Genomic DNA, 9,483 nt, shown 5'->3' with positions numbered 1-9,483 from the left:
CTGGGATGGAGCAGATCAGTCAGGAGCTGCTGAGGAGCAAATCTGGGGACAGATAAGTTTTGGCCATACTCTATTTGAGGGGCCCATTAGACACTTGGATGAGGTCCTGCTTATCCTCTGGACCCAGGGGAAATGCTGCCTTTCCATGAAACTATCTAAGATTGCAGTCAGGATTAACAATAGCCACCATTTGGAGGGCATGTAGCATAGGCAGGGCCTGGTGCTAAGCAGGCCGTAATAGTCATTATATCCAGTCTTCACAACAACGCTGCTAGGAAAATGAGCAGAGGCCTCAGCCAGGGTCACTGTGCGGCCTTACACAGCTGGGCTGTGGCCCAGGGGGCACGCTAACTGTCCTGCAACAGAGCCCCTTCCTGGGGATCTCATACACTGCTGCTCTCCGGTTCTAAACTCTGCCCTGTCAGAAATCACATCTGAGCCGTTTCCAGTCTCCAGGATCAAGCCCGGATTTTGTGTACAGAAGTGCCCAGGCAGTGCAGCCACTTCCAGGAGCTTCTTGGGCCCATCTGAACGCTGGTAAGGGGTCCCCTTTTAGTGACAGGCTTGACATGCCCAGTCATAAAAAAAGCTGGAGAAGGGAGCAGGTCCGGGCTACCTGGACCTGAAGGTCCAGCTCTCATTCCCTCCAATCTGGGGAGGAAGGAGCCGCCGCGCCCCTCCCCCAGTCCTCTGCTTCCCAGGCACTGGAGAGCCAGGGCTGCCTCCTTCTGCAAAAATAATTTTTCTTCTCTTTTGGGTGCCATGGAGCACCCACTCTGAGCGCCCAGCAGAGGCCCACAGCCCCTGAAACCCCGGGGAAGTGCGTAGGCAGGAGCCGGAGCGCTTCGGCGCCATCCTCTCCCTGAAGAAAGCGCGCCTGTTCCAGGCGCACAAAGGATGGGCGCTGGGCCGGGACGGGCTGTGAATGCTAATGGGGACCGCGGGCTCCGAGGCGGGGAGGCGCCGGCCCTGGCTGGGACCCCGATGCGCGGCCGCCGTGTGCCCCTTCTTCCAGGGATGGGCCCTGGACCGGATGCCCCCAGGCTCGGGTCCCAGCGCTCCCCCCAAGGCTGTCGCGAAGTCCCCCTGTGCCCGTCACGTGGGGACCCAGGCGAGCATCTGTTGCAGGCAGCACCACGTCTAAACATCCGTGCAAACTTGGACCAACAGGTCCCGCTGAAATGTGCTAACCATCTGCTTTTCCTTAGCCGTTTTTGAGCAAATTATGTTTATTATGTTAATTTATTTTACTGTCAACAACACTGAATGACACAGTTGCTGCTAAACAGCATCATTATATATCTCATTCTGGCATGTTACCAGAAGGTTGGTTTTTGTGTGTGCGTGTGGGTGGTTTTTTTTTTTTTTTTTTTGTAAATGCAGTCGATCTACTGAAAATTGACTCCAGGCTGGTAAAACGGTAAGCGCAGGCGTTGCGCGGAGTGGGGGGCTCGCCCTCAGGGAAGGCTTCCCCTAGGACAGGCAGCAGCTGGGGGTGAGGCCTGGGTGAGACTTCTCAGAAGCCTAAGGGGTTGGGAGAGAGAGAGGCTCTCCTGCATCTGATTTCTCCTCTCAAAACTTCTCCCTCCGTCAGAAAGTCCTCCTGTTTTCCAGACGGTGAGGCCAAGAGGAGCAGGAAGAGCCGGGAGCAGAGAGGGGGTGTGCCACTCGAGTCCTCCTGATTCACCAGGAACCACCCTAAGACCAAATCAGCCAGGCAGGGGTTGGGTCTTACAGCAATTAAGTTTGTGATCATACCCTCAGTCCCCAGAGACCAATAAACTCCATACTTCCAGAGAGAGGAGAAAAAAGAGGAGTGCTGGGTGGAAGAGAGAAAGAGAAAGCAAGAAGGTGCATCTCAAAATGGACTAAAGTAGTGCCTTCCGCGTGGAATGTTCTGCTCTCCACGAGGTCGGCAGCGCAGGGCTGGTCGTGGAGCTGAGGACCCTCAGAGCAGCGCACGCTGACTCAGAGTCAGGTCGTCAGCAACGTGAGGTCCACGCTGGTGCCCGGAGGGAGGGAGAGTGTAGGGCCTCAGATAGCGACCAGAGCTGCCTGCTGCGGAAAGGAACGGGGTTCCTTTCATTCGGCTCAGGGCTCCCCTGAGAGTTGGGTGGCACATCCCAGTGGGGGCCGCCTGTGACAGCCGGGAGGCCAGGCTTCCTGGCATAATGGCAGGGGGCTTGGCCTGCTGACTCCTCGGAAGCTGAGAAAGATTCCCAGGTCGGATTTTCACGGCACACCTGACCTCACCCACCCCCGCCCCCCGTCCCCCACCCCCGGCATCAAGAGATTTGGTAGCCAGGTGGCTTCTGGGTGTCCTTGCAAATATTTGGTTTCAGAGGACAGGTCACGTTACACAGCTGAACATTTGGAGAGTGAAAGGCCTGCGGCAATGAGCCTCTGTCCCCACTGTCCCATAGCCGCCAGCAGACAGCCCATAAAAACGCGGGGCTGGTGTTCCCACAGAGGACTGTTGGTTTTATGGGCTGGGGGAGGGAGGCAGAAGACCATGGTCGTGGGGAGACTGCCAGAGAGTCTCCATTAAGTGGGTCTCAGCTTCCGGGGACACAGCCACCCTGGAGGGACACCTGGGTTCCGGGGGCCCATTGGGGACTCGATGTTCTTTGAGGGCTCCCTCCCACCCCTGTAATGTGTACAGGACTCTGTCCCCACCCTGCTTCCCAGAGCCACCACCTCACCACCTCCTAGTCCACCGCGCGGATGGCCCCCTGCCCTCAAGGGTGGCCACAGTGCTGGCTCTTGCCCCTCCTGGACCTCAGGGTGGGCCTCCTGCCTCTTTGCTTTTTCCCCTCTCTAGGAGCCCACTTACCCTTGGGAAAATGTAATAAACTGGTTCACCGTAAAATAGGTCCTTAAATTATATCTCTTCAAGGCCATTTAATTGGGGGCTCAGCCTTAAATCACAAGAATTGGTCTGTTATTGTGGAATAGTGGATGACATGAAAGGAGAGCTCTTGTCTCCTGTGCTTTCAGCTCATTCAGGGACACGAAGAAAGGAGGTAGGAGCCATTTCAACCCTTGATGGGGGCTCTTCTGTAGCCCTGAGTCCATCCATTCTGGGCACGCTGGATCTTTAAAGACAGTCTCAGGGATTGTTCAGGAACCCGGAAAAGGGGTAGAGGAAAGGCTCAGAGAGGGATGCTGGCCACAAGGTGGCGCTCTTGCCCAGGGACGACCAGGTGGCCCTGAGACGGGGGTGGAGGGTGAGAAGCAGCTAGAACCACACCGGGTAAGGAGAGAGGGTAAGAGAGAGCGCTGTCTTTGTGGGGCTTCTAGTCAGGAGTTTGTCACTGACCGGTAACCGGAGGGCCGAGCTTAAAGAACAAATCGCAAATTCTTCCGCATCATTCTCAACCTCTGTTATAAAGCCCTGCGGTTCTGATTCCTGGGGTGCTGGGTTGGGGCTGGGTCAAGAGTGGACTTACACGGGGGCCGTTGAGGGTAGAAGGGGGTGCGGGGCAGGACACTGCTCTTTTCAGGTTCACGCAGAGTGGTCCTAGTAGGTTAAGCGGGCAGGAAGCGCTGTCTTTCGGGGCGGTGGGCGCCGAGCCCCGGAGGCGCTCTGGGGGCGGCGTCTAGGCCTCCCCCGCGGGCCCGGCCCCGAGGCGGGGCTGCCGGCGCAGCTGTGCGCCCCTCGCCGGCCCGCCCCTCTGGGTCGCTCCTTGCTCTGCTTGGTGCCCGGCTTTCTTCACGTGCAGTGATGACCACGTGTCCGAAATGAGCAGCTGCTTTCTGTACAACCACAGATCACTTCGGAGAACGGTGACTTTGGATCAAAAGGGGGAAACTATTTCAAAACAAAATGCTGCGAGCTGGTCTTTTTTTTCCCCCCTCTCTCTCTCTCAATCTTTTTGGAGGGGAGGAGGATTTAAAAAACAAACAAAAATCTAAGTCGGTATCTTCTCACAACTGCAGCTGATTTCCTGTGTAAACGAAAACCATGTGATATTCCATAAATGCTTCCAGCTCTCAGTGACAGGAAATGAAAACCATCATGGAAAAAGGAAGCTTCAGAATGAATTCCCAGTGCAAGAGCATTACAGCGACATTTCAGCGGGACGGACGCTGGGCCGCCTGCACAGACCTGCGGGTCATTAGCGACAGCTAGTCGGGGCCTGGGCCGGGGAGGGCGCCCCTCAATGCTGCTCCTGCCGGAGAAATGGGGCGGCGGCGATCACACCCTCGGCGCTGCGCGGGCGGCTCGGGCTTTCAACGAGCGACGGGCTGGGAACAGGAGTCTTTTCTTCCTACGCGCCTCGCGAGGTCGGGTTGTGACCTCTCAACCGTATTCAGTCGGCGGGGGCATCCATATTCATGAAGGCTAATTAGCTCTGAAAGGCCGGCTGGCGGGCCCTCCCCGCCGCGCTGGGCGGGGGCGCTGGCCCCATCCCCCGCCCGGGCGCCCGGCCTCCGCAGCTGCTCCCGCGGCCCCGGGCGCGCACATGTGCGCAGGGAGCGCGGCGACCCCGCGGCGCGGGGACCGGGGGGCGAGGGGAATTAGCCGCGTCATTTGTCGCCAGCCTAGCAACACGTGCTTGCTTATTCTGATACCTCCGCCCGGCCCCTGCGTTCTGGGGCCGCAGGTGGGAAAAGGGTGCTCCTTCTAAGGGGGATTTCAAGTTTGGGGTTTTACTGGGCCTTGCCGCTGGGAGGCTGGGGGACCAGGGTTCTGGCCCCGACCTGGCTGCTGGTGGGAGCGTGGGGAAGTCAACCCACCTCCCTAGGCTCTGCGTTTGCTCTGCTCTGACAGGAGGCTGTTGGACTGGAGAAAAGGTCATGTCCTTTCCACTTAGAGATAAGTCCCGGGAGACCTAGCCAGCGCCGTGTTTTTCCTAGCTCTGAGTATATTTAGGTTTCTCAGTTCGTGACAAGCCAGGAGGTGCCTGGTTTCCACGAGGTGGCAATCTGTGGGGTAACATTGTCTGCTTCTTACTGTTTCAGTTAAGACCCTTCAGTTTTAGATTTTACAAACTCACGTGAACGAGCTTGAGTAAACTAGAGGAAAGTTAGTTTATGGATAGAGGGTTCACTCGTGGGCCCACAGCCTGGGATGCAGGCAGGCTCAGCAAGTTCGCCCTTCCTCCTTCTCTTCCCTTGTCTTCTCTGTTTCTGCTGCTTTATTTTTGTTAGCCAGCTGGCTTCCTCCCGGCCTACTTCTCAGTCTGCGGGGCCTAGAAGACCGTCCCACACAGCGACGATCGGTTTCCGTCTGCTGGGTTCAACGGACGGCCTCGGGGCAGCCGCGCCTGAAACTGAGGTTCCACATTTTAGGCGCAGAACATGGGATTGGCCCAGCTTGGATCACGTGCCCAGGCCTTAGCCAATCAGCTGTGAGGGGAGGGTCAGTCATTGGTAGAGCCTGGCTGCCTAGCTTCGCTCGGTGGGTACCGGGCTCACTGGGTCAGCCGGCTAGACGTGCCGCAGCGTGTCTGCTGCGTAACCCTGCTGTGCAACCCCGACGCCTGCTTTCAGCTGGGCGCGAAGTAGTTTCCTCGGCCACAGCTCTCTGGGTGCTGACTCAGCCGCCTTCACCCTCTAACAAGGTAGAGCGGCAGGGTTCCCCATGCGGAGTGCGGGAGCATCAGGAGGAACAAGCCTGAGCTCCCTCAGCTCCTAGCAGGGCGTCAGGAGGACCACAGGCCCTGCCCTGACCGCAGAGGAGAGGCCGACTCTCCCTCGGAGAGACTTCTGTGGTTCTGTGGCCTGGTCCTGAGCGGGGAGGGTGCTTGCCGGGCGGGGCGCTGCCTCGCTCCCCTGTGCTGCGCTGGCGGAGAGGTCAAGGCAAGCCCCGCGCTGCCTGTTCTGAGCGCACAGAGGCTACGAGCCTCATCAGCAAGGCAGACCTCCTGATCAAGTCGGGGAGGGAAACGCTCAGAGCTCTTAGTCGTAAAAAATAAAATCTACTCTGGCCAGCTCAGCAGAAAATGGGTTTATTAAGTGTATTAGTCAGAATGGGCTAACCCTATAACAACCCCCAAATCAAAGTGGCTTAAAACCATAAGAGGCTTGTTTCTTGGTCACGGTCACAGTCCAGTGTGGGGATTCAAGGACGCAGACTCCTTTCTTCTAGCGGCTCCACCATCGTCTAGGGATTTTTGTCGTCTTCCGCTGTATCCTCTATACCCTGCTGAGAGATAAGGGCATGGAAGATTGTCCCAGAGGTTTTAGGGACCAAGCATGAAAGTCTGTCACTTCTGCCCACATTCCATTAGTTAGAACACAGTAATGTGGCCACGCCCAAGCACAAGGGAGGCTGGGCAAGGCATTCTAGCTCTGTGTGTCCAAGGACCCAGAGAAAATGGGTCTGGTGAGCATCTAGCCATTTTCTTAGGCAACATTAGGAAGCACACAGACTCACGGGCAGGTGGGAGTGAGAGCTGAGGCTGAACTTCCAGGAGCACACTCCAAACACAGCCACAAATGCAGTGAGTAGACATTAATGGTCTCTGCACCCAGAGACACTAAATGCCAGAAATCTTCTTGATTGCACATGCCACCTCTGCTGTCACTGAGGAAACTGCCAGCCCCAGGGCTTGCCTTGCAGTGTCTGGGAAACACTTGCCACCCTCAAAGCCGGATGTCACTGCCATCACCTAAAACACTTTGAAGAAAGTGTTGAGGCACTAGGCGGAAACCCCTGGCCCCCTTTTTTCTCTTCAGGTTTTTCACTTCCACATTCAAATCTTGAATAGGAGTATTTGAAGGTCCAGTCTTCATCCTTCCTGCACAGGAGGCTGGGAATTTGAGTCCTGACTTTTACTCAGGGAAGGCAGGACTCATTGTGAGCATTTCCTGTAATAAGGAGATAGCTAGCCACAGACAAGACAAATTTCAACCATTGGCGGTGAGCACGGAGGGAGACCGCCTGACAATTGCACTCTGGCGCGGCCTAGATAAAATGGTGTTGGGAGGAATTAGAAATTATTTTCAAGCAATTCCGAAAGCAAAAACTGGCAGAAACATAGGTTCTTGGAGTCAGAAGGAATGTTGGAGGGTACCTGTGTGGTCTCGGACTTAAGGCAAGAATCTTCTCTACCCAAACTGCCCCCTGGCCAGTCAGCCCCACTGAAATATTCACAGCACGGGGCTCAGCACTGCCTTGCAAGGCAGCCCTTTGGATTACTTCTTGTCCTTAGAAGGTTCTTTTTTTAAGTGAAGCAGACATCTGACTTTCTAGAACTTCTGCTATTGGCTCCAATTCCACCCTGGGGACCCACGGGGAACAAATCTGTCCTTGGTACGTGTGACAACTTTTATGTTCCGCTATCCTCTGCTTTTTCTACTCTTCTCCAGGCTGAACATCCCTGCTTGTTCCCACTCTGTTCCTCATTTGGTGATCTGCCTAAGAGAGACCTGTGGGCAGAAAGACACAACCCCACTGGCAGTGCTGTAAATTTCACTACTCCTTAAAGCTGTCTCTGAGAGGTGCGTCAACATTGCGATTTGACTGAAGGGAAAATTGAGGCCCTGAGAAATCAGGCAATAGAAGAAATCCAGAGTCCAGATCAAGACTGGAACCCTGTCCCAAGTTCCATGGACTCAAGGGTCCATGTGCTGGTTCCCTGGGCCCACATGTATTCCCAAACCTGGGGAGGTCTGGCCTAGTGGTGGTCTGGTGGCCCCACTGTGGGGGCTGTCACACTGGCACCTTTCACAGATACTGCGAACAGTAGAAGATGCCATCGTGGACACATAGAAACAGGTCTTCCTGTAAGAGCCTCTGCGACACAACCCTGAATGTGCAAGTATGGTGACTTAAGGAAACAAGACTTATTTACCCTGAATTTTTCTGTTAGGAAGAAAAAAAAATTTTATGTTATCTTTCTGAAACCACCACCTGTCATCTGCGCTGTACTCGGCCTAATGGGGCCCCACAAGAAAGAAAGGAGCCCATTACGTAGAGGAATCTCCGGTGATCGTGCCGAGCTGTGTGGAAATGACTGCTGGAATCAACGGATGGGGTGGGCAAGGTCCGCTGGGGGTATTTCATAGGCTGACCCCAGCATCCAGACCCTGGACTCAAATTATGGATCATTGCACAAATCCTGGATCCTCTGCTATATCCGTCTATTTGGTCCACTGTTTTCACAATTATAAAAGAAATGGATATTTATTGTAAAATGTCTGGAAGATACATGCATATATAAAGAAAAAATAAAAATGGCGGGGAATAACCACTGCTGACAATTTAGCACCTTTCATCTGGGTTTTTACATTTATATTTGTGTATAATAATGTCATGCTCTCTCTATATATAGTTTCGTAGACTTTTTCTCGTTTTGTATTGTATCATGAGCATTTTGCCGTATGGATTTGTTGAGTATATGGCTTTAAGGCTGAATCACATTCCTTCTCTGACTCCATTGGGAAACACTGTGTATGCCAGGCACTGTTGTAGGCTTTTGGGATAATAGTAAAAAAGACAGCCAGCCCCCCACCCTCCTGGGACTCATCATCGGGTGGAGAGACAGAAGTGAGGAAGCGGTCACTGCAGAGGTGTCGGGTGTGATGGAAAAGGACAGGCACCACACCAGCGTGCAACAGAGGGACCCAACACAGTGGATGGCGGGCAGGGGGGTAGCGAGGCTTCTCTGAGGAAGTCACGCTCTCGCAGAGCCCTGACAGTAAAGGCAGGAAGTGGTCGAATTCCTGAGGGAGGAGGTGGAAACTGCAGACCTTGGCCGTTGACTGGATGTGAGCAAGGAACAAAGGATGGCTTGAAGGTTTCTTGCTCGAGTGGTCCGGCAGATGGCCCCATGACCAACGCCTGTGCAGGAACTTAGGTTGTTTCCGTTTTTCCTTTTTTTTTGCTGTTAATGATGCTGCGATGAACATCCTCAAACAGAAGTCTGTGACTGCCTCTCTGTGTGTGTCCTCAGGATGAAGGAGTTGCTGGGCCATCTGGGATGACAGTTTTTAGGGATTTTGATGTACGTCACGTTCCAGAGAGGCATTCCTACCAATAACGAGGAGAGGCCTCCTTCCGTAGCACCCTCACCACCAGCAGCAGTAACAGTAATGATAATAATGACGGTGGCAGGTGTGTGGAGTTCCCCAATGTGGGAGGCACTGCTCTAAGCTCGTCACATATTTTTACTTATGAAATTCTCACAACCACCACTCTGAAGTAGTGCCGTTGTCCCCATATCACAGAGGAGCTGAAGGCGACACAGAGGTGAACTGACTTGTCCATGGTCACCCAGCAAGGGAGCTGTAGGGCTGACCCGTCACCTCAGGCAGGCTGACTCCACAGTCTGTCATTTCCATCCTCAGAGTAGGAGTTTGTTTCATGTGGCCCATTTCATGTTGTTTTAAAATGTGTATTTCTTTGAACACAAGTAGATCTGAATTTTTTAATCTTTTTTCTTTTTTGTCATATTTTTGGACACGCATATTTGTATGTGTGTGGCGAGTGCTTGGTGTGTGTGTCATGTGGGGTGTGTGTTTAGGTAGCATGTA

General features: G+C 54.1%; 2 long non-coding RNA genes across 2 annotated transcripts in view; both read left to right on the top strand.

Moving 5' to 3' along the window:
• The first annotated feature begins 225 nt into the window (after positions 1-225).
• Positions 226-9,483, top strand: part of LOC139042528 (uncharacterized) — a 49,649-nt gene continuing 40,391 nt past the window's right edge. Inside the window, exon 1 of the long non-coding RNA XR_011499328.1 lies at positions 226-537. This is a non-coding gene — a long non-coding RNA (uncharacterized lncRNA). The remainder of the gene's footprint in view (positions 538-9,483) is intronic.
• On the top strand, positions 548-8,215 carry LOC139042527 (uncharacterized). Its single transcript, XR_011499327.1, has 2 exons — positions 548-5,567; positions 7,318-8,215. It is a non-coding gene; the product is annotated as an uncharacterized lncRNA (long non-coding RNA).

Source organism: Equus asinus, chromosome 29, assembly GCF_041296235.1.
Source record: "Equus asinus isolate D_3611 breed Donkey chromosome 29, EquAss-T2T_v2, whole genome shotgun sequence".
Lineage (NCBI taxonomy): Eukaryota > Metazoa > Chordata > Mammalia > Perissodactyla > Equidae > Equus > Equus asinus.
The sequence above is the reverse complement of the archived record's forward strand: the minus strand, read 5'-3'. Positions and strand labels throughout refer to the sequence as shown.